This window comes from Crinia signifera, unplaced genomic scaffold, assembly GCF_055691185.1.
Source record: "Crinia signifera unplaced genomic scaffold, ASM5569118v1 HAP2_SCAFFOLD_89, whole genome shotgun sequence".
Classification (NCBI taxonomy): Eukaryota; Metazoa; Chordata; class Amphibia; order Anura; family Myobatrachidae; genus Crinia; species Crinia signifera.
In genome coordinates, this window is record NW_028142806.1 from 168,446 (window position 1) to 192,595 (window position 24,150).

Here is a 24,150-nt window from a genome sequence, read left to right on the forward strand (position 1 = left end):
CTGTGCAGTGTCGGAACAGCCGCACCGGATAGCTGTGCGGGTTCAGCACGCGGACGGGGACTCTCCCACGCTCTACTCTGGCTAACGTCCTGGCCACGGCAAAAGGCTGCTGTCCCTCGAGGTCACACGGTTCAATGACGGCATCATAGTCTCGCCCACCTGGGCCAATCCTGGCCTTGCACCAGATCACGTGTTCGGCATTGGGGCGCAGAAGGATGGGTTGTCGGTCGGTGATCCTCGCCTTGCCCACTTCCCCTTGTGAGTTGGTGAAGCGCTTGTGCCCTTCGATCAGGCACACTGTCTGCTGCATGGCTCTTCGCTCTTTCGGGGCGGCAGCCCGCATCTTGATCCGGAGAGCTTCCACCAGCTCGTCTGGGCAATTTTTTAGGACGTTCATTCCCAGGATGACCGGGGGTAGATGTTCGTTGCAGGTGGACGTGACCAAGCAGCCCTGACGTTCTAGTCGGGCATCTCCAATGTTGAGATCTGCTTCCCAATAGCCGCTGAACTCAATTGGCTGTCCGTTACTGGCCAGCAGACTAAGCCACGGGGTCGGGGGTGACACTATCTCTTCCTCTCTCCAATAGCGTTGAAACGCATCCAGTTGTATCGTTGTCACCTGGGACCCGGTGTCCAAGAGAGCTGCCATTTCCACTCCGTTCACCTTGATCTTCAAGTGGGGGCACTTGCCAACGAACTGCGGCCACCACTCTTGGGTTGGCGGACCTACTGGCGAGGTTCCTCCCGAGGGTCGGTCCCTGGCCTCGGGGTTGAGTCGTTTAAAGGCTGTTTGTCGCACTCTCGTTCGACATGCCCGCTGAGTTTACATCGGCGGCAGATGGGCCTTCCTTGGGCATCAAACTGATCTGTGGAGCGCCTGCCCGACCTTCGTGGGATGTCCCACTGTCGCCTGCCTCTTCCACCTGAGTCACGTTGCCATCCTCCTTGACGGGTTTCATTCTGTTCCTTTCGCATGTCCCGTAGCTCTCTCATCATTTCTGTGACTGCCGTGGTGAGGGTTTCCATCTGATTCGAAGTCGCCTGGGCTTGTTGTGTTACTGTGGGCTTGGTCTTTCTGGGTTCAAATCTTGGGAAGAACTGGGCTTGTTCCACCTCATCATCCTCCATTCCCGCTGACGCAGCTCCACCTTCTTCATCGACATTCTGATTTAACCCCAGGATGGTCAAGGTGGTTTCTTTAAACTCCGGGAAGGTGCAGTCGGGTTTCTGTCGCCTGCACATTCTCAGCTGTGACCTGATTGCCTCTCCTCGGGCTCCTTCAATGAAAATGTCAATCAGCGTCTCATCCACTGGAGTAACGTCTTGTGGGGTTCTCGCTTGAATGGCCCGCATCGCTTCCTGCAGTCCTATGGCGAAGTCCCGCAGGGTCTCCTGAGGCTGCTGTTTCCGAGCATACAGTCGCCGTTTCAATTCTGCAGCGGATTGTGCGTTGAAGATGCCGGCCAGCTTCTTCAGTATGCCATCAGCTGACTTCCTTTCTTCCGCCGACCATGACCGGACCTCTGGTCGCGCCGCCCCTTTCAGCTGTCCAATTACCATTCCCGCCTTCTGTTCTTCGCTGGGGCTGTACATCAGGAATGTGTTCATTAACCCCTCCTTGAACTCTCTGAAGGAGCTGGTTCCAGGCGTGCGGGAGTCTCCGGAATATGTTGGCATCCACGGTGCCCCAAAGAAGTAGGGCATGGTGATTTGAGCCGCTGGAGCCATCGGTGTATCTGGCAGCCTTCTCCTGCCTTGTACTTGTTCTGCCGGCTGTTGCTGATTAGGTTGTTGCTGGTCGAGCTGTTGTTGGTCGACCTGCTGCTGGTCGACCTGCTGTTGGTCTCCTGCGTCCGCTGCGTTCTGTGGCTGCAACATCTTCGCCGTTCACAGGGGTCTTTGACAATCCTGTTCGTAGACGCCAAGTTGTGACAGGTGCCCCTGAAACTATTGGATGACAGCGTACCTGGATCAGACGACGGCTGTGCACTTGGGAGTCTTCACGGCCCTTTCTGCTGATGAAGACGCACCTGTGGCAGGGGATGGAACACCCGGGAGAGAACCCACAAAAAAGCACAAAACAACCACAGCTGGCAGCAACTGATATTTATTAAATGGAAAATACGGCACGGTTGCTGCGGTTTTCTCAATGAAATATAATAACATCACACTTATAGTACAGACTACACAAATGAATGAATAAATATCCCTGTAAAACACTCTAGGAACCAATGACCACCTCAGTCCGTATCAAAGCTCAGACTGCTTTGGTCATGAGCAATTCTACCTACGGTACCGTAAGACTAAGGGATGGCACATAAAATAGCAACAACGATAATGACAGAATAATGCGACAAATAAACTAGGAATAAAAGAGCTGTAATAAAGATAGATATTACAAAAGGATACTGAACTGCTTCACTAAAGAACGTCCACCAGAGGGCACCATACACCTTACCAATACATTTACATTACAGTCTCGGATGTGAGTAAGTGTCCCTAAACTCAAATAAAGGTCCCACGACGTTCAATCCTCTGGGTGAGCAACGGGCCTACCTAAGTGTGCACACTTTTATAAAAAGACTACGGCAAGATAACGGTCCCCTTAGGGGTACAGGCGAGTCCCCGCTCCCTGGGTAACTCCCTGCTAGTACTGTGGCAACTTGTCGCTAGGGCTGGGCTTAACCGGGCAATTGGGTCAGTGGCACAGGCAAGTGTCCTCTTTACTTAAATACTGCGGTGAGGCAATGTCCCAGTGGGTGGGTATGGCCAGGCAGACCCACAATGGCACAACAGGGCGGCAGGACTGTTAATTAAGTGGAAGTCTATCTTCCCCCAGGGACCCTTGTGGAAGGGGATAATACTGAACGTCCCAAGGGACAAGGTCTCCGGGAGGGGCTTGGGCTCACAGGGTGCTGGCCAGGTGGGTGGCAATGAGTACCTGATCAATCGGCTTCCGTTGCCGGCTCCTGCCAGTATCGATACGGCTCCCGGCTTCTGGGTCTTTTCTCTGCTCCCACAGGTCGGCGGGGGTCACTGCAGCTTCTCCTGTCCCGCGGCGTCAGCAGCATCTTCTCTTCTAGGTGCAGGCAGCATCTTCCCTGGACACCGGCAGTCTTCTGTGACGTGACCCGGCGCTCCGCTCTCCGCCTGCTGTCACTGACGTCGGCTGGGGGTGTCTTCTCCCCTCTGCTGCTCCCGGTCTCCTCACCGCTGGGACGCCTGCTGCTGGAGACTGCTTCAGCTTGACACGGCGTCTCTCACAGCTCCCCGGCACGCTGGTCCCCGTGTCAGTCTTCCGCTGCGCACCGCTCTGCTAGCAGGTTAGTGGCACCTTCTTCAGAGGCTCCGTTTTCTTCTCTCCCTTCTCGGTGCCTCTTCTGCCTACACGCTGCCGGGCGCCCGCTGTCAATCACCGCCGGAGGCTTCAGGCTGGGTGACGCGCAGTCTTCTGTTCTCCTCACGCCGCTCTGCTCATCAGTCACGCTTTCGCTGCAGCTCTCCTCTCTGCTCTCAGGTCAGTCTTTTATGCCCTCCTTCCTCACGCCGACACCACGGGGCTCACCTCTGACCCCTGTTCCTTCGCGCCATTCCAGCGCCAGGCAGGCTCCTTTCACGTGAACAGGAGCTGGGCGCTCACTGGGCTCATTAACCCCTTCCGTGCCTGCTAGGCAGGAAAAGGATTTCTGGTCAATAAATTCCACCTGAGGCACCACACAAGGGGCACCACGGCAGTGGGGTGCCACACTTGTGCTGGCTGGATGGATGAGAGAGCCACGAAGAATGGATAGTTTAGTGATGGGAGGTGCGGTACTTGTTTCCTATCTGGGCGCCCAGGTTTTCTACGTACGGCACCGTACTGAAATCGGATCGCATCGCATCGTACACATACACGATATTGAACGATGCGATGCGATGCGATGCGATGCGATCCGATTTCCCATAGGAAACAATGTTAAATGGCTCAATTTAGCCAAATTATCATAGGAACAATAGTAAATGGGCCAAAAACACCCCTGAACATTGAAATGTCCCCCCAAAAGTAGTTGACGCCACCCCGCCATCAACGTGAACCCGAAGCGTGGCGAGCGCAGCGAGCCCGCGAGGGGCGGCGGTACGCGTCCTCCGACCTTTTCATGCCCTACTATCCACTAGGGCGTGGAGTGAGAATAGAATAGTGTGGCGAGCGCAGCGAGCCACCGAGCCCGAAGCGTGGCGAGCGCAGCGAGCCCCGCGAGGGGACGCGGATACCTTCACAGTTATACGCGTCCCCTCGCGGGCTTCCCAGGTGTCCATGGCGACGCGGACACCTGGGAAGCCCGCAAAGGGACGCGTTTACCTGTGAAGGTATCCGCGTCCCCTCGCGGGGCTCGCTGCGCTCGCCACGCTTCGGGCTCGGTGGCTCGCTGCGCTCGCCACACTATTCTATTCTCACTCCACGCCCTAGTGGATAGTAGGGCATGAAAAGGTCGGAGGACGCGTACCGCCGCCCCTCGCGGGCTCGCTGCGCTCGCCACGCTTCGGGTTCACGTTGATGGCGGGGTGGCGTCAACTACTTTTGGGGGGACATTTCAATGTTCAGGGGTGTTTTTGGCCCATTTACTATTGTTCCTATGATAATTTGGCTAAATTGAGCCATTTAACATTGTTTCCTATGGGAAATCGAATCGGATCGCATCGCATCGCATCGCATCGTTCAATATCGTGTATGTGTACGATGCGATGCGATCAGATTTCACTACGGAGAATAGCATGGTGCTCAATTTACTTAGTGGGCGCCCAGATAGGAAACAAGTACCGGAGGTGCTAACAAACAGAACCCTCATCTCTGCTGTCAAATATCATGCTAGCATCGGATGATTTGATGAGAGTCAGAGGATCATGCGATAGCTTCCTCTAAGATGAAAGAGGACGGGGAGGGATAGGGATGAGGGAATAAGAGCCCTTAGGGCTTTAGAGAAAATTCATTTTATGAAGAAAAAATGGTAAATGTACCCACGGTCCCTAGATAGGAGGGAGATTGGTCCCTAGTGTCAATGTATATGTTACAAAAGACACCAGAAACAAACCGGGGAGTCCAGTTATTGATTGGGGTAATTAGGGCTGAGAATAATGAATGATTCAGTCCTTAGAATTCTGTGCTGCAGTAGATATAAACACAACTTGGTAGTAAGTGTGCGGTCTCCCAACAGACCATGTGGATGTAATCAGACACTGATTAAACGGGTAGTATTAGGTATCAGACGTCTAAATGACATGCATGAGTGATAGGTTACTATAAATCACAGAGAACCACAATGCAGAGTGTTTTGGAAAACAGGTATTAGCAATATAACCTGGAGAGAATGTATGCTGTCACCAGGTATGCAGGGTTAAATACAAGCACAAATGCAGTAGGCAAATCAATAACTTGCAACTAAGGGGTTAATATTCTACTAGTACCATTTCAGTCCTTAGAATTCTGTGCTGCAGTAGATATAAACACAAATTGGTAGTAAGTGTGAGGTCTCCCAACAGACCATGTGGATGTAATCAGACACTGATTAAACGGGTAGTATTAGGTATCAGACGTCTAAATGACATGCATGAGTGATAGGTTACTATACATCACAGAGAACCACACTGCAGAGTGTTTTGGAAAACAGGTATTAGCAATATAACCTGGAGAGAATGTATGCTGTCACCAGGTATGCAGGGTTAAATACAAGCACAAATGCAGTAGGCAAATCAATAACTTGCAACTAAGGGGTTAATATTCTACTAGTACCATATAGACAAATCTAGTGATCAAGCAGATAAATATGCAGATAATGCTATTAAATGCCACACAGACTCATGCAGTCTCACTTTAGAGAATCCCTCTTTTCAAAATTAGGTGGGTATTAAAGGGAACAATAGGGATGATTGTTGCCCGTGAGACCAGGGTGTGGGGGTTAACCCCGTTACCTGCGCCGGCTGCGGCCGGTGGGGAGGACACTGCTCTTGAGTTGGGTGCAAGTCCAGGGCAGGAGCATGGGAGGCTGCAGAGGGTGCTGGCCGTGTGGTGCGCGCTATTGCGCCGTGTGCGGGGTGACAGCGGGACGGCTGGAAGATAACTCCGTCACACCCCTGTGACCAAGCTTTACGCGAAACACGTGTCAGGACGCACGTGGTCACGCCCACTGCCCCCACCAGTGCCGGCTGAAAACTCCAAACTGAGACGGAGTTATCTTCCAGCCGTCCCGCTGTCACCCCGCACACGGCGCAATAGCGCGCACCACACGGCCAGCACCCTCTGCAGCCTCCCATGCTCCTGCCCTGGACTAAACTATCTATTCTTCGTGGCTCTCTCATCCATCCATCCAGCCAGCACAAGCACTCCTGCAATGCTACATGGGTAACAGGTCTGCCTTGCTCTGAACGGTTAGGACAGCAGAAGCTTACTTTGGCTCACCCTCAAAATTGACATCGGAATTAACCAGCGAGGGCCATACAGCCATACTTCACTGGACCGCCTGTAATCCATCCGAACACAGAAGCTAAGCAGTGAGAGGCTGGATAAGTACCTATATGGGGGACCTATAGGGAATATCCAGTGCTGTATTCATCCACTGGGGCAGTACGCCTGTTAATACTGTTGAGGTGCAGCCACAACAAACTTGGACCCCCTCCTTCTCTTTTCCTCTCATGCCCCAACTGTCCATACCCATCTCTGCCGACACTGTGGTGGATATCGTAGTGGTGGTGCGCAGTGACCTATGCCCTGTCCGATTGCCGATACCGTATATTATATATAAAAATTGGTACTAGGCAACACTCTACCGAAACATTTTCGCTCTTGTTGAATTATCTTTATTCTTGATATTGTCATAATAAGTGGCGGGAGTCCATCACGTATGGTGCTCTCCGATAATCACATAAATGGTGTGTGGATATAGTTATATGAACCTATTTTATTAATTAAGCTTTCAATTAAAAGTTACGTTTTATTGTTACATCATCTGTACATCCATTTAACTGTATATTATATCAAGTGTGCCCCAAAAACCTTGTTGGTTCTTCTTTAGTCTTCTTCTATAGACTACCTCCATTCTCAGTTGATATTCTGAACTTTTTCTTGGGAGCACCACCAACCAGTAAAACAGCCTGTCAGGGTCTTTCCCGCACGGCTTTCCTCTTATGTTGGTTTACTTCAATTAACAACGCTTAAATTATACCCAGTAATTCTTCCCCCAAGCCTGTGCCAGCCCAACCCCTATCTCAAACCAGTAGGGAAGCCCCAGAAATACCGCAATCAAATTTGGACTGCACCAGCGGTGGGAGCTCACCTCTGTGGATCAGGAGCCTGTCCCCTCATTCCAAACAGCAAGTAAATTCTGTTTTGCAAAGCAGCATCTAACCACTATGTGCACTTAAAGTGGGGACTGTATCTATACTAACAAACGTTAATAACAACTTATCAAGCCCTAAGACTAACCATCTGGATGATTGCATGCATAAACTAACCTGCTAAATACTAGTATCCAAGGGGAATTGTTTGTCATTTATGTATGCATGTCCTGTCCATGTTGCTGGCCACAACACAATTTTTATGAAATTTTAAAATAAATATACAATTTATTCTGCACAAGCGCTGCTTGAAATCTTTGTTTTCATCGTTTTCTTTTGCCTGTAACGTCTAGCCAGCATCGGGCTCCCTATAGACGGTTTGGGAAGGGGTGGCAGTAAGGTCCTCAGGTCCTAGTACCTTTTAGTTTGTGGAATACAACCACGCAGGCGCATTGGACTGTTACAGGGCATTACCGTTACTGTACTGAGACATTTCCACTTTTCACCAAGCGCCTGGGATGCTCTTTGTACAACTTTTGAAACACCTTCAGTCTTTGCCGTGTGCAGAGCCTTCCATAGGATTTCCAAGTCAACTGAATTTAGTTCCTCATAAGATATGAAGTCCTTTATTGCTGTTATATGCCTCACAACTGCCCAAGCTTCTGCAGATGCAGGAAACGCTTTTATTGCTTCAAGTAGCAAGGCCTTCAGATGGCGTTTCTTAGCCAGTTTGCGATAAATGGCCGTTATGTCCCTTGTGTCCCACCACTCGGTGGCACCTTCCAGGACAATGGCCCTGCAGCCCAGGTGGGGAAGGCAGTGGCCGAGGCAGACTGCTGCAGCTGATACGATTTCTGGGTTATAGCTGTGCAGATTGACCAATAATGTGCTGCAATGTTCATCAATCAATCTGGTGATGGAACTGAATGGAAGCCTTCTGGATTGCTGGACTAGCTCACCAAACAGCTTAGTTGCACATAGTCGGGTGCTTGGTTGTTTATCATTGAGATACTGTGCGATGTGGCTGAGTATGTCATCATCGTATTTGTACCAAGCTTTCTCCTTATGCAACTCCAGAATGGCCAGCAATGGTTCTAGGATCATGTAGACCGAGTTCTGATTTTCTTCTTTCTTTAACTCGCGCACGAGTGCCCCTGTAAGGGCTTTTCTGAATTTTATAGTCAGATTTATAAAGGTCTTTGTGGTGTATTTAATGCAGTCTAAAATCTTTTGGCGCGTATAGATATTAACGCCGTCCATTATGCGCAATAGATCATTGAGGAGTCCTTTATGTAGGTCTCTTGGCAGACTCAATGGAAATGACAGGAGAGATGCGCAAATTGTGACACTTGTTTGTTTGGTGTCTACATCCTTCGAGTCCCATAGTGGCCTAAGAAGTCCCAACATCTCTGTGCATTTCCCAGTTTTGATCATTTCCATAACAAAGTCATCCAGAAGTTCAGACTCGTTATACAGACTGCCAGATAGATCTTTCCGGTACACTGCTTCGGGACCATAGACAATGAGCTTGGCCTTGGGGTGCTGGTCTACGTGGCTGGCATCGGTGCTGGGTGTTGTTGGTCTCTGCTGGTGGTCGGCCAGTAAGGTAGACACTTGGTGTATAGTGGCTGTTATGATCTCTTGGACCTCAGCACAATCCACGTTTTGCACTTCCCAGTTAGCTAGCACAGTGCGGGCTTTTGTGAACAATAGGACAATATTTGGCTCTTCCATGCCATTACCTCCGAAGGCCACAGAGGCATTATTGATGAACATGGCAAATACCTTTTGGGTGCCAGGATGAGTTGCGGCTACCATGTTGTCACATATTTCCGCTAACAAATACACCTTCCGATTGAAGGGAACGGTGGGATAAGACATTATAGCAGTTAGGGTGGTAAATATAGACAAAGTCGAGGAGTACCCGATGCTTTGAACGGTAGTCACAAGCTCCTCAATAGTGGCCTCCATGTAGTCCCGGGCTAAGTAATAAAGGACTTTGCTGGCTGAAAGCCAAAGGCCCTCACTGTTGACACACTCTGCCCCTAGCATTGTCTTCACAACGGCCGGTATGATGTTGCTGAATAAGCTGCTCACGTCCGTTCTTAGCCGTAAGACGTGGCTCAGAAAGTCAAAGATCACGTGTCTGTCTGTAAGGGCCATCCAGTGCATCTCCTTCCTGATGACATGATTTATCGTGCGGATCTTCTGCACAAGGCCCTCCAATGGCATGCAGGCAATGATATCAGGCAGACATCTCTTCATCACATGAGAGTAGATGGGTTTCAGTTCATCCAGGATCTTCTTACTGGAGTTTAGGTTCATAGTAAATTCTTTTTTTTTTTTTTTTTTTTTTATTTTGTGTCTAAAAAAATAAATAAAGGGTTATCTACTGTGGTACAATTACTAAGCCTCGTTCTGTGTAAGAGAGGAGAGCTCCTCATACGTGCAACTAAATCTATATTATCTGGTTATTTGACTATGATCAAAAAACAAGTGCTTATACATTCAACCTCTCACAGTTATTGACTCTATGGTCTGCTGACCTATTCCAATATCCCCAAATGCCCTGGTATTTAGAACTCGAACCCCTGGATGCATGCACAAATTTCTCATGTTCACTGGTCTGGTTCACTAGATTGACCCATTCTCCATGGAGCGGTCCCAAAGGGGACATCCACCTACGTGCTATTATTACCTTCGCTAGGGCCGCTAGGTTCTTTGCCAACTGCTTCATTTCCCGATTAATTGTCCCTTCCGCCCAAATCCCAAGGACCAGATTTAGTTTATTTAAGGTATTTCGTGGGACACCAATCAGGACCAAAGTTTTAATTATTTCATCCCAAAACCTACTAACCATCTTGCAGCTCCACAACAAGTGGTCAAGGGTGGCATCCCCTTCTCCACATTTCGGACAACTATCAGACCCTCCTCCAGCGAATTTTTTCATTCTTTACTATGTATTCCTTCACACAATATAAATGTGAAAGCTGGATATAATGCAGAGGTGACTAGAGGGGTAGTAATCTAGGCCAAGTATTATTCCGGCCTTACCCAAAGCTGGTTCTTTATCCAAAGATGTTTTCTTATTGGAATCCAGTCCTCTGTAATCCAGTAGTCAGTATTAAATATTTTTTCCAATGGGGTTTTCGGACTCAAATAAATTGAGAAGAAATCACTCAGAGAGAAGCAATGCGGTTCTAACTGTAGAGCTGTCACCACAAAGTGGCTGGCAGTTGCCCAGCATCGCTTTATGTAGGACAGCCTGTGTGATTGTGACATCACAGGCATGTAGAGGGCAGTAAGCAAAGGTGTCAGGACCTGTGGTTAGGAAAGGGACTAGTGTACTGGTAGAACTACTAATCTTATCACATCAACCATGATCTTATAAAAGCCAGTCCAATCCCAACTGTCACGTTACCGTCTGGGTTTCACAGATGACAGTTAGGGGCTGACTGGCTTCCGTAATGTCACCTTCCACTTGGTCACTTCATCAGGCTTAAGGTGGCCATACACACGCAGATTTATCTGCAGATCTGTCTGGTTGGAACAAAAACATGGTTATGGATGAGAGCAAATGACAGTTGACCATTTGCTTGGAAATGCTGGAAAACTGACAAACTGTCACTCATCCATAACCATGTTTTTGTTCCAACCAACCAGATCTGAAGATAAATCTTACTAGTGTATGGGCACCTTAAATGTACCTGTCTAGTTCCTAGCGCAAAGATCTAGTTCCTAGCGCTACCTTTGTGTGCGGTTCTAAGTTACTATAAAGGAGCCCATACACGCTCCGTTCTGGGCGTCCGTTTTGTACTTTTAAAGTACACATCGTATCGCATCGAATGCCTTGTGCATGCAATGCGATTCGATGTAAAGATAGTACAAAAAGTATGTGCAGCACATGTACTGTACGATGAGCTGTGCGGGAGCGCGCATCTCAGAGTACAAAACGGACGGAGCAGGAACGGAGCGTGTATGGGCACCTTAAGGGGGGTGGAAAATCAGTTCAAGGGCAAAAAATGTCATTTACTCAGATTATAGCTATGCATTTACATTCCTATAAGTGTAACCTCACACATATGTACCCCTAGCTATGCATTAACATTCCTATAGATCTTACCCCACATAGGGCCAGATGTATCAAGCTTCAAAAAGTCATTAAGTGGAGAGTGATCAACAAGCAGCCAATCAGCTCCTACCCTTCATTTTTAAAACCCAGCCTGGCAGGTAGGAGCTGATTGGCTAGTGGTTTATCACTCTCCATTTTATCACTTTTTGGCCTTTACACATACTTGCCCACCTTTATAGTCTCCTCTCCATGAGAAGCCCAGAGAGGAGACTCTCTCTGCAGTTTTCGGGGGGTGGAGCTTGCCATCATTAAGCCCTGCCCCCATTTCAGTAAATGCCGCTATTCGCGGCTCTTAGGGGAGGGGATGGTACCAGTTGCATCATTTTAGCTCCGCCCCTCCTAGATGAGGGGGGCCTAATAGCAAATTAGCAAAGTATTAGTCTGACGTACAGTGGAATATGGATAGTGAGATTTAAGCTGTGTACACACGGGGGCGATAGGGGCTGAAATCGCTGGAAATATGGTCGCAGGTGACCATATTGCCAGTGATGGAAATGTGCCCCGGCGATAAATCGCGATAAATCGCCGGGTGCGTGCTCCCGTTTTCTGCCCCATTCTAATCGCCAGCTGATTACCTCTGCGGCACCGCCGGCTGAGGTTCCTTCTCATCAGCGACCATCTGCTAGCAATATATCTCCCCCCGTGTGTACGGGGCTTTAGAAATGAATTTACTATTAACTCTTCTATTTGCCATCAATGTGGATCATTTTCAGATGCAAATAAACCTAATTTCTATTGTGGTATCTTTAAATTGCCATTAGTAACTCTAATCAGACTGTGTGGTTTGTCGCTTTCTGATGATGTCAAATATAAGACAGGTGTATTATTTATTTATTACCAGTTTCTTATATATCGCATACATGTTCCGCAGCGCTGTACAGAGAATATTTAAACATCAGTCCCTGCCCCAGCGGAGTTTACAATCTATGTCCCCTTCCACATGTACACGCACACAGACATTCTAGGATTAATTTGTTGGAAGCCAATTAGCCTACCAGTATATTTTTGGATTGTGGGAGGAAACCGGAGTACCCGGTGTAAACCCACGCAAGCACGGGGAGAACATACAAACTCTGCACAGTTAGGGCCATGATGGGAATGGAACCCATGTCCTCAGCACTGTGAGGCAGTAATGCTAACCATAACACCGTCCGTACTGCCCGCCACCTCTGGGTTTGCTTCTGAGCCGGGCCATCTTGGCTGGGATTACATGTGATATATTGTATGCTAAAGGATATATATGTATGGAATGCTGCAGATTTCTGCCACCCTGCTACTTCTGTCAGTGCCGTCTGCTGATGCAGCTGTGGTTATGTCCCCTGTGCTTGTCTTCTATCGTATTCACCTGTTTCCTGTTTGCTTACTTCTCTATGTACTCTGTAATTGGGCGCTGCGGAACCCTTGTGGCGCCATATAAATAAAGGATAATAATAATAATAATAATATAATAAACCTTTTTTATATGTATTTCTTTTTCGGTTTATCCTGTTTGTATTGTATTTTATAGATTAAACACTTAACCAATGGGAAATGATTTATTTCCTGCATAAAATCAAAAGTAACCAAGATTATTCCTGCTTCTGATTTTCCCGATATGTCGTCAAATGGGCCAGATGCAGCTCTGTTAGCTGGCCTTCCATCCACTAGGGCGTGGAGGGAGAATATAATAGTGCGCCGAGCGAAGCAAGGCACCGACATTCGGGACAAAGAGAGTGGAAAAACTCATGTCGACCTTTTCACTGTCGACCTAATGCTTGAGCTGACCTTTTGACCCTGTCGACCATCAGTGGTCGATCCAATGCATATGGACTTTAGTTTGGTCGACCTAATGATCCATTCACCTCTATATACAGAGCGTGTGGTGGTGTTATATAAGGTGACAGCCGTTAGATGCAGCAGATGTCCACCATCCACCTCTATATACAGAGCGTGTGGTGGCGTTATATAAGGTGACAGCCGTTAGATGCAGCAGATGGCCACCATCCACCTCTATATACAGAGCGTGTGGTGGTGTTATATAAGGTGACAGCCGTTAGATGCAGCAGATGGCCACCATCCACCTCTATATACAGAGCGTGTGGTGGCGTTATATAAAGTGACAGCCGTTAGATGCAGCAGATGTCCACCATCCACCTCTATATACAGAGCGTGTGGTGGTGTTATATAAGGTGACAGCCGTTAGATGCAGCAGATGGCTACCAGCCACCTCTATATACAGAGCGTGTGGTGGTCTTATATAAGGTGACAGCCGTTAGATGCAGCAGATGGCCACCATCCACCTCTATATACAGAGTGTGGTGGTGTTATATAAGGTGACAGCCGTTAGATGCACCGTATGGCCACCATCCACCTCTATATACAGAGCGCGTGGTGGTGTTATATAAGGTGACAGCCGTTAGATGCAGCAGATGGCCACCATCCACCTCTATATACAGAGCGTGTGGTGGTGTTATATAAGGTGACAGCCGTTAGATGCAGCAGATGGCCACCATCCACCTCTATATACAGAGCGTGTGGTGGCGATATATAAGGTGACAGCCGTTAGATGCAGCAGATGGCCACCATCCACCTCTATATACAGAGCGCGTGGTGGCGTTATATAAGGTGACAGCCGTTAGATGCAGCAGATGGCCACCATCCACCTCTATATACAGAGCATGTGGTGGTGTTATATAAGGTGACAGCCGTTAGATGCAGCAGATGGCCACCATCCACCTCTATATACAGAGCGCGTGGTGGCGTTATATAAGGTGACAGCCGTTAGATGCAGCAGATGGCCACCATCCACCTCTATATACAGAGCGTGTGGTGGCGTTATATAAGGTGACAGCCGTTAGATGCAGCAGATGGCCACCATCCACCTCTATATACAGAGCATGTGGTGGTGTTATATAAGGTGACAGCCGTTAGATGCAGCAGATGGCCACCATCCACCTCTATATACAGAGCGTTTGGTGGCGTTATATAAAGTGACAGCCGTTAGATGCAGCAGATGGCCACCATCCACCTCTATATACAGAGCGTGTGGTGGCGTTATATAAGGTGACAGCCGTTAGATGCACCAGATGGCCACCATCCACCTCTATATACAGAGCGTGTGGTGGCATTATATAAGGTGACAGCCGTTAGATGCAGCAGATGGCCACCATCCACCTCTATATACAGAGCGTGTGGTGGCGTTATATAAGGTGACAGCCGTTAGATGCAGCAGATGGCCACCATCCACCTCTATATACAGAGCGTGTGGTGGCGCTATATAAGGTGACAGCCGTTAGATGCAGCAGATGGCCACCATCCACCTCTATATACAGAGCGTGTGGTGGCGTTATATAAGGTGACAGCCGTTAGATGCAGCAGATGGCCACCATCCACCTCTATATACAGAGCATGTGGTGGTGTTATATAAGGTGACAGCCGTTAGATGCAGCAGATGGCCACCATCCACCTCTATATACAGAGCGCGTGGTGGCGTTATATAAGGTGACAGCCGTTAGATGCAGCAGATGGCCACCATCCACCTCTATATACAGAGCATGTGGTGGTGTTATATAAGGTGACAACCGTTAGATGCAGCAGATGGCCACCATCCACCTCTATATACAGAGCGTGTGGTGGCGTTATATAAGGTGACAGCCGTTAGATGCAGCAGATGGCCACCATCCACCTCTATATACAGAGCATGTGGTGGTGTTATATAAGGTGACAGCCGTTAGATGCAGCAGATGGCCACCATCCACCTCTATATACAGAGCGCGTGGTGGCGTTATATAAGGTGACAGCCGTTAGATGCAGCAGATGGCCACCATCCACCTCTATATACAGAGAGTGTGGTGGCGTTATATAAGGTGACAGCTGTTAGATGCAGCAGATGGCCACCATCCACCTCTATATACAGAGCATGTGGTGGTGTTATATAAGGTGACAGCCGTTAGATGCAGCAGATGGCCACCATCCACCTCTATATACAGAGCGCGTGGTGGCGTTATATAAGGTGACAGCCGTTAGATGCAGCAGATGGCCACCATCCACCTCTATATACAGAGCATGTGGTGGCGTTATATGAGGTGACAGCCGTTAGATGCAGCAGATGGCCACCATCCACCTCTATATACAGAGAGTGTGGTGGCGTTATATGAGGTGATAGCCTTTAGATGCCGCAGATGGCCACCATCCACCTTTATATACAGAGCATGTGGTGGCGTTATATAAGGTGACAGCCGTTAGATGCAGCAGATGGCCACCATCCACCTCTATATACAGAGTGCGTGGTGGCGTTATATAAGGTGACAGCCGTTAGATGCAGCAGATGGCCACCATCCACCTCTATATACAGAGCATGTGGTGGCGTTATATAAGGTGACAGCCGTTAGATGCAGCAGATGGCCACCATCCACCTCTATATACAGAGCGTGTGGTGGCGTTATATAAAGTGACAGCCGTTAGATGCAGCAGATGGCCACCATCCACCTCTATATACAGAGCGTGTGGTGGCGATATATAAGGTGACAGCCGTTAGATGCAGCAGATGGCCACCATCCACCTCTATATACAGAGCGTGTGGTGGCGTTATATAAGGTGACAGCCGTTAGATGCAGCAGATGGCCACCATCCACCTCTATATACAGAGAGTGTGGTGGCGTTATATAAGGTGACAGCTGTTAGATGCAGCAGATGGCCACCATCCACCTCTATATACAGAGCATGTGGTGGTGTTATATAAGGTGACAGCCGTTAGATGCAGCAGATGGCCACCATCCACCTCTATACACAGAGCGCGTGGTGGCGTTATATAAGGTGACAGCCGTTAGATGCAGCAGATGGCCACCATCCACCTCTATATACAGAGCATGTGGTGGCGTTATATGAGGTGACAGCCGTTAGATGCAGCAGATGGCCACCATCCACCTCTATATACAGAGAGTGTGGTGGCGTTATATAAGGTGACAGCCGTTAGATGCAGCAGATGGCCACCATCCACCTATATATACAGAGTGTGGTGGTGTTATATAAGGTGACAGCCGTTAGATGCCGCAGATGGCCACCATCCACCTATATATACAGAGTGTGGTGGTGTTATATAAGGTGACAGCCGTTAGATGCCGCAGATGGCCACCATCCACCTCTATATACAGAGCGCGTGGTGGTGTTATATAAGGTGACAGACGTTAGATGCAGCAGATGGCCACCATCCACCTCTATATACAGAGCGTGTGGTGGTGTTATATAAGGTGACAGACGTTAGATGCAGCAGATGGCAACCATCCACCTCTATATACAGAGTGTGGTGGTGTTATATAAGGTGACAGCCGTTAGATGCCGCAGATGGCCACCATCCACCTCTATATACAAAGCGTGTGGTGGCGTTATATAAGGTGACAGCCGTTAGATGCAGCAGATGGCCACCGTCCACCTCTATATACAGAGCGTGTGGTGGCGTTATATAAGGTGACAGCCGTTAGATGCCGCAGATGGCCACCATCCACCTCTATATACAGAGCGTGTGGTGGCGTTATATAAGGTGACAGCCGTTAGATGCAGCAGATGGCCACCGTCCACCTCTATATACAGAGCGCGTGGTGGCGTTATATAAGGTGACAGCCGTTAGATGCAGCAGATGGCCACCATCCACCTCTATATACAGAGCGTGTGGTGGCGTTATATAAAGGGACAGCCGTTAGATGCAGCAGATGGCCACCATCCACCTCTATATACAGAGCGTGTGGGGGTGTTATATAAGGTGACAGCCGTTAGATGCAGCAGATGGCCACCATCCACCTCTATATACAGAGCGTGTGGTGGCGTTATATAAGGTGACAGCCGTTAGATGTAGCAGATGGCCACCATCCACCTCTATATACAGAGCGCGTGGTGGCGTTATATAAGGTGACAGCCGTTAGATGCAGCAGATGGCCACCATCCACCTCTATATACAGAGCGTGTGGTAGTGTTATATAAGGTGACAGCTGTTAGATGCAGCAGATGGCCACCATCCACCTCTATATACAGAGCGTGTGGAGGCGTTATATAAGGTGACAGCCGTTAGATGCAGCAGATGGCCACCATCCACCTCTATATACAGAGCGTGTGGTGGCGTTATATAAGGTGACAGCCGTTAGATGCAGCAGATGGCCACCATCCACCTCTATATACAGAGTACGTGGTGGCGTTATATAAGGTGACAGCCGTTAGATGCAGCAGATGGCCACCATCCACCTCTATATACAGAGCGCGTGGTGGTGTTATATAAGGTGACAGCCGTTAGATGCAGCAGAGGGCCACCATCCACCTCTATATACAGAGAGTGTGGGGGTGTTATATAAGGTGACAGCCGTTAGATGCAGCAGATGGCCACCATCCACCTCTATATACAGAGCGGGTGGTGGCGTTATATAAGGTGACAGCCGTTAGATGCAGCATATGGCCACCATCCACCTCTATATACAGAGCGTGTGGGGGTGTTATATAAGATGACAGCTGTTAGATGCAGCAGATGGCCACCATCCACCTCTATATACAGAGTGTGGTGGCGTTATATAAGGTGACAGCTGTTAGATGCAGCAGATGGCCACCATCCACCTCTATATACAGAGCATGTGGTGGCGTTATATAAGGTGACAGCCGTTAGATGCAGCAGATGGCCACCATCCACCTCTATATACAGAGCGTGTGGTGGCGTTATATAAGGTGACAGCTTTTAGATGTAGCAGATGGCCACCATCCACCTCTATATACAGAGCGTGTGGTGGTGTTATATAAGATGACAGCTGTTAGATGCAGCAGATGGCCACCATCCACCTCTATATACAGAGTGTGGTGGTGTTATATAAGGTGACAGCTGTTAGATGCCGCAGATGGCCACCATCCACCTCTATATACAGAGCGTGTGGTGGTGTTATATAAGGTGACAGCTGTTAGATGCAGCAGATGGCCACCATCCACCTCTATATACAGAGTGTGGTGGCGTTATATAAGGTGACAGCCGTTAGATGCAGCAGATGACCACCATCCACCTTTAGTTCTTCGTCACTAACTCCACTTCTTACTTCCAGTCGTTATCCTTTCCTAGGAGTTTCTTCCTTACACATTAACCCTTTACTGCCCCTTACACGGGTTCATCCTTTATACATAGTAATCAGTGGCAAACACAGGATTTTTAAAAGGGGGGATCCAAATAATTGGTTATAGACCAATGGAATTTTTTTTCCCATTGCATCATTAATGATACAATGGAACTGGGGCTCTGTGTGATTCTTACACACAACTATATACAACTTTCATATCGCGATCCCAGGTCTGGCGCTTTTACACCCATTACGCAAGGGGCAACCTGGTTTTAACCCTTCTTATAACCCAGGTCGAATTGCCGGGTTGGTCGACACGGTTATAAGCTTTGGTTCTTTCACACCGTACCTTGACCCGGGTCCATATATCACCAACCCGGCAATAACCAGGGTCCATGGTACGGAGTGAAAGGGGTACTAGAAAGACACATGCACAGAAACCACCACCATTCCCCCCTTAGACAAAAAGCACCCCCTTAATAGACAGACTGAAAAGATACCATAATACCCCCCCCCCCCATAGACAGACAGAAAAGAGACCATCTTATCCCTCCCCAGAAATCACAATCACCCACCATAGACAGCCACCATAGACAGACATTGCAGGCACAAACACCCTCCACCCCCCCACAAACCTAAACTGGTGCTATAATGAATACTTACCTGCCACGATCACCTCTCTGACATGTGTCAGTCCTCAGAAGGAAGCGCCGCTCAGTACCATCGCGTTTCTCTCCTTTCAGGCTCTAACAATGTGCATTTGACAGCAGGTCATTTGCATGCAATTTGGGCACTTTTTTTTGCAATTGTGGCGATCAATCGCATATAAAAAGTCTGAATAACATGTACTGTGCGAATCACACCGAAGCCTGGAAGTCACACCAGCTGCAGAAGCGATCTGCTGGATCACACAGGAGCTGCGTAGGCTTTGCTGAGATCGCACGCAGTATAACGTATGTGAAAAGACCGCATGCGATTCTGCAGCTCAAGTGGGGACTGCTTCTGACTTCTACACTCAGAGAAGTCGTCGCCCTAGTGCAGTGGTTCCCAACCCTGGTCCTCAAGTACCCCCAACAGTGCATGTTTTGCAGATCTCCACACAGAATCACAGGTGAAATAATTAGCTCCACCTGTGGGTCTTTTAAAATGTGTCAGTGATTAATGAGTGCACATGTTGGGTTACCTGGAAAATGTGCACTGTTGGGGGTACTTGAGGACCAGGGTTGGGAACCATTGCCCTAGTGTATGGGGGAATTAAGACATAGAGCAATTAAATCATGCATGGGATAGACATATGGATGTCTTCACAAAGAACTAAAAGGAACAAATACAGTTGTTGTTACTAAAAGGTATAAAAATGGGCAAAGTGGTTCTTATCTGCCGTCACATTCTATGTTTCTATGTAACCAGACCTTGGAGTTGTACAAGGCTGGGACTGCATGAATGAAATGCGATACTCACGGCTGACAAAGTTGTGATGTCATTTAGTTGTGATGTCAGTCACCAGCATCCTCTACAGAACGATGCATCTATACATCTGCAGATATACCGCCTGTTGGCAGTGCAGCAGGGCCGGTGCAATGGAATCGGTACATCTGTCAGAACAGATTTAGGTCTACAGTCATTAAGTCGACCCCGGAAGGTCGACTGGCCTCAAGGTCGACAGGGTTAAAGGTCGACATGAGTCAAGGTCGACATGACTTAAGGTCGACATGGGCCAAGGTCGACATGGTTCTAGATCGACAGTCATTAGGTCGACATGAGTTTTTCACTATTTTTTGACCCGAATGTCGACACAGTCAACATGGATACAGTTGGAGTTGAACCTCAGCCACTCGCGTCGCTCGCAATGCTTCGGGCACACTATTTTATTCTCCCACCACGCCCTAGTGGATGGTAGGGCATGAAATACCGCCTGTCGGCACATGTCGGCTCAAAAAACAGTGAAAAACTCATGTCGACCTAATACCATGTCGACCTTGGCCCATGTCGACCTTAAATCATGTCGACCTTGCCCCATGTCGACCTTTGACCCTGTCGACCTTATGACAGTCGACCTAAGTCTCTTTTGACAGATGACCGTTTCCCGGTGCAATATATCTGTGTAAAGCCCCGTACACACGGGGGAGATATATTGCTCAGCCATATATTGCTGAGCAATATATGGCTGAGCAATATATTGCTCAGTTTCTCCTTTTCATCAGCGACCAGAGATGGTCGCTGATGAAAAGGAAACGGAGTTACTCTTTACCTAGAAGGGCGCCCACGATTTTGATCGTGGGCATCGTTAGTAACAAAAAATCGCGTCGGGCGCATCGCATGCGGCCAAAAAATCGCATGCGATGCGACCGACGCGATGCCCGCGATTTCCCATAGGGAACAATGTTAAATGTCCCAATTGACCCGATTTTCCTGTTCAATGTCTTAATTGACCCGATTTTCCATAGGAAACAATGTTAAATTGGCCACAGAGGCCAAATAGGCACCCTGAAGTGTGAAATGGCCCACACAATTGTTAACGCCACCCCACGATCAACGTGAACCCGAAGCGTGGCGAGCGCAGCGAGCCCGCGAAGGGCGGCGGTACGCGTCTTACGACCTTTTCATACCCCCACTATCCACGTCGGCGTGGAGTTGAGAATAGAATAGTGTGGCGAGCGCAGCGAGCCACCGAGCCCGTAGCGTGGCGAGCGCAGCGAGCCCCGTGAGGGGACGCGGACAGCTGTGAAGCCCGCGAATGGGACGCGGATACCTGTGAAGGTATCCGCATCCGCTCGCCACACTTTCTATTCTCAACTCCACACCGACGTGGATAGAGGGGGTATGAAAAGGTCGTAGGACGCGTACTGCCGCCCCTCGCGGGCTCGCTGTGCTCGCCACGCTTCGGGTTCACGTTGATCGTGGGGTGGCTTTAACAATTGTGGGGGCCATTTCACACTTCAGGGTGCCTATTTGGCCTCTGTGGGCCATTTAACATTGTTTCCTATGGAAAAATCGGGTCAATTGAGACATTGAACAGGAAAATCGGGTCAATTGGGACATTTAACATTGTTCCCTATGGGAAATCGCGGGCATTGCGTCGGTCGCATCGCATGCGATTTTTTAGTGCATGCGATGCCCGCGAAGAGTACCAAGGAAACTGCCGGGGGAGCCCGGCAGTGGTAATCAGCTGGTCGCAGGAGCATGTTCCTGCGACCAGCGATCACTACAGGGGTAGAAACGGGATCGCGCACCCGGCGATATATCGCCGGTGCACACTCCCATCGCGGGCAATATGGTCGCTTAGCGACCATATTGCCCGCGATATTACACAAAATCGCCCCCGTGTGTACGCACCTTAAGACGTTGTTTGCAGACTTATCACTGGTACACCAGCAGATCATCCCACAATGTATCGAACCAGTGGTGGTTTGGGTTCTAATAGAGTCACTGGATTGCAGAGCTGCCATACTGCAGATGGGAATAGCAGAATGAATGGGGACAATGCAGTGTAACGTGTGCAGACGGCCTCATATACACGCTGGCCCACCAGGAATATTCCTTGTGTAACCTGTGGCCGATCCTCCCTGTGTTATCCAGTGTGTACCCAACTATAGTCACCTGCACCAAGGTGTTTATTGGTCGCTGATCTCAGATACAGATCTGAATCCACTGAAATAAATGATCCGATTTGCCCATTGTGAATTGAATTCTTTTCTTTTGGTGAATTGTGTATATTTAAAACATTTTCCTTTATTTGTGATTTTTGCCTTTAAATATTTGTGCATTAAAAAACGATGATCATCAACAAAATGTATTTTGACAAATATCCCATTAAAGCCAATGTTTCTGATTTGTTTAATACAGTTTAGTATAAAGTATTGCCATAGGCCTTTTTATCATATTTACAATAAAATAATTGCGCGATATACAAAATATTTACAAATAAAAATGACAGGAGTGCAAAACAGAACATGCCCACCCCAGTCAGCACCTTATAGAGGAATACACGTTCCCTATAGGTGTACATTGGGCCTTATTTTAGTTCACTCTTAGGGGCAAATTCCTTCTCAGATGGACAAAACCATGTGCACTGCAGGGGGCAGATGTAACAGGTGCAGATAGAATTAGATTTGAGTGAGTTATTTTGTTTCTGTGCAGGGAAAATACTGACTGCTTTATTTTTACACTGCAATATAGATCTCACTTTGAATAAAATCCCCACCCAAATCTAACTCTCTCTGCACATGTTACATCTGCCCCACCTGCAGTGCACATGGTTTTGTCCATTTGAGAAGGAATTTGCCCCTAAGAGTGAACTAGAATAAGGCCCATTGTATGCTGCCATCACTTATCTACAACTATGGGGGTGATTCAGGTTAGTTTGCAAAAGCAAACTCCCTTTTTAATGGACAAATCCATGCTGCACTGCAGGTGAGGAAGATGTAACATGTGCAGAGAGAGTTAGATTTAGGTGAGTAATTTTGTTTCTGTGCAGGGTAAATATACTGGTTGCTTTATTTGTACACTGCAATTTATATTTCTGTTTGAACACACCCCACCCAAATCTAACTCTCTCTGCACATGTTACATCTTCCCCACCTGCAGTGCAGCATGGTTTTGCCCATTAGAGAGAGATTTTGCTTTTGCGATCCAACCTGAATTATGCCCAATATTAGCCGAAGAGGTTTAACCTTTCTGGAAATTACCCCGTAACCCAATTCATATGGCAAACGTTCCACGTGGGTAGGTGATGGGGTTGTGCGCTGGCACCTTCTCAGCACACTGAACACAGTGCAAGAAAGAGTGGCACGGTGCCATTAGATACTCGGCATGCCGGGACTTTGGCAAATGGACCTTCCAAGGTTCAATATCATTTTCACTTTTTCTGTCTTGCGTTGTTGTACTGCGACAAAAAATATATATATTTGTTTCCGTTACTTCCATGTAGAGCTTTCCTTTCATAAATATGTTTATTGTCACATTGGGTCCGATTCAGACCTCATCGCACTGCCTCAAATTCGAACGCCCAGAGTTCAGTGAAGATGGCGCTCTGCGAGTGTGAAATCCCACCTTGCGAATCAATGTCAATGGGTGTGTACGGCTACTCATCCGTTCTTCGCAGCTGTGCGAGTATTTCGAAATCCCATCGTGACAGTCTCACCGTCGAATGATTTTTACACTGGGCACAAGTCTTCGCAGGCGCCGTGTAACCCTGGACTTAGTCGGCGGTGCGATGAAACAGACATATCCAGCCTGGAGCTGACGTCGCACACCCTCCCCTAACATGCCTAGCGGTTTCCCAGACACTCGCAGTGTTCTATTTCCAGCTTTTCTTAGCACTCCCACTAAATGTCCGGTTTCCACCCCCAGACGCCTACTTTCTGTCAATCACCTTAGGAACGCAGGATGGCCTTGCGCATGCGTACTGTGAACCATAGGCACGCGCTGTGCGAATCCACAGCCGTGCAAAACAGGCCTAAATCGGATCTACAACTCTATCGATCTGGTTTGTAATCTGACCTATGGAACCGTTTCACTTGCAGATAGGCGTCAGAAAATGCATTTTCCAAGAATACGGAAGCACTCAGGGGTCATAATCCAGGACTCCTGCACCCGCGGGTCATGTGAGATGTTCCTCGGTGCGATAATGGTGTAGCTAATGTCATG

The 24,150-nt window shown here is 48.4% G+C and overlaps 1 protein-coding gene and 1 pseudogene across 1 annotated transcript in view; one reads left to right on the plus strand and one right to left on the minus strand.

Annotated features, from left to right (window-relative positions):
* LOC146056762 (phosphatidylinositol N-acetylglucosaminyltransferase subunit P-like) overlaps positions 1-24,150 on the minus strand; it is a 210,598-nt gene that overhangs the window by 18,238 nt on the left and 168,210 nt on the right. The gene's annotated exons all lie outside the window — the stretch shown is intronic.
* Positions 6,468-6,586, plus strand: LOC146056776 (5S ribosomal RNA; annotated as a pseudogene).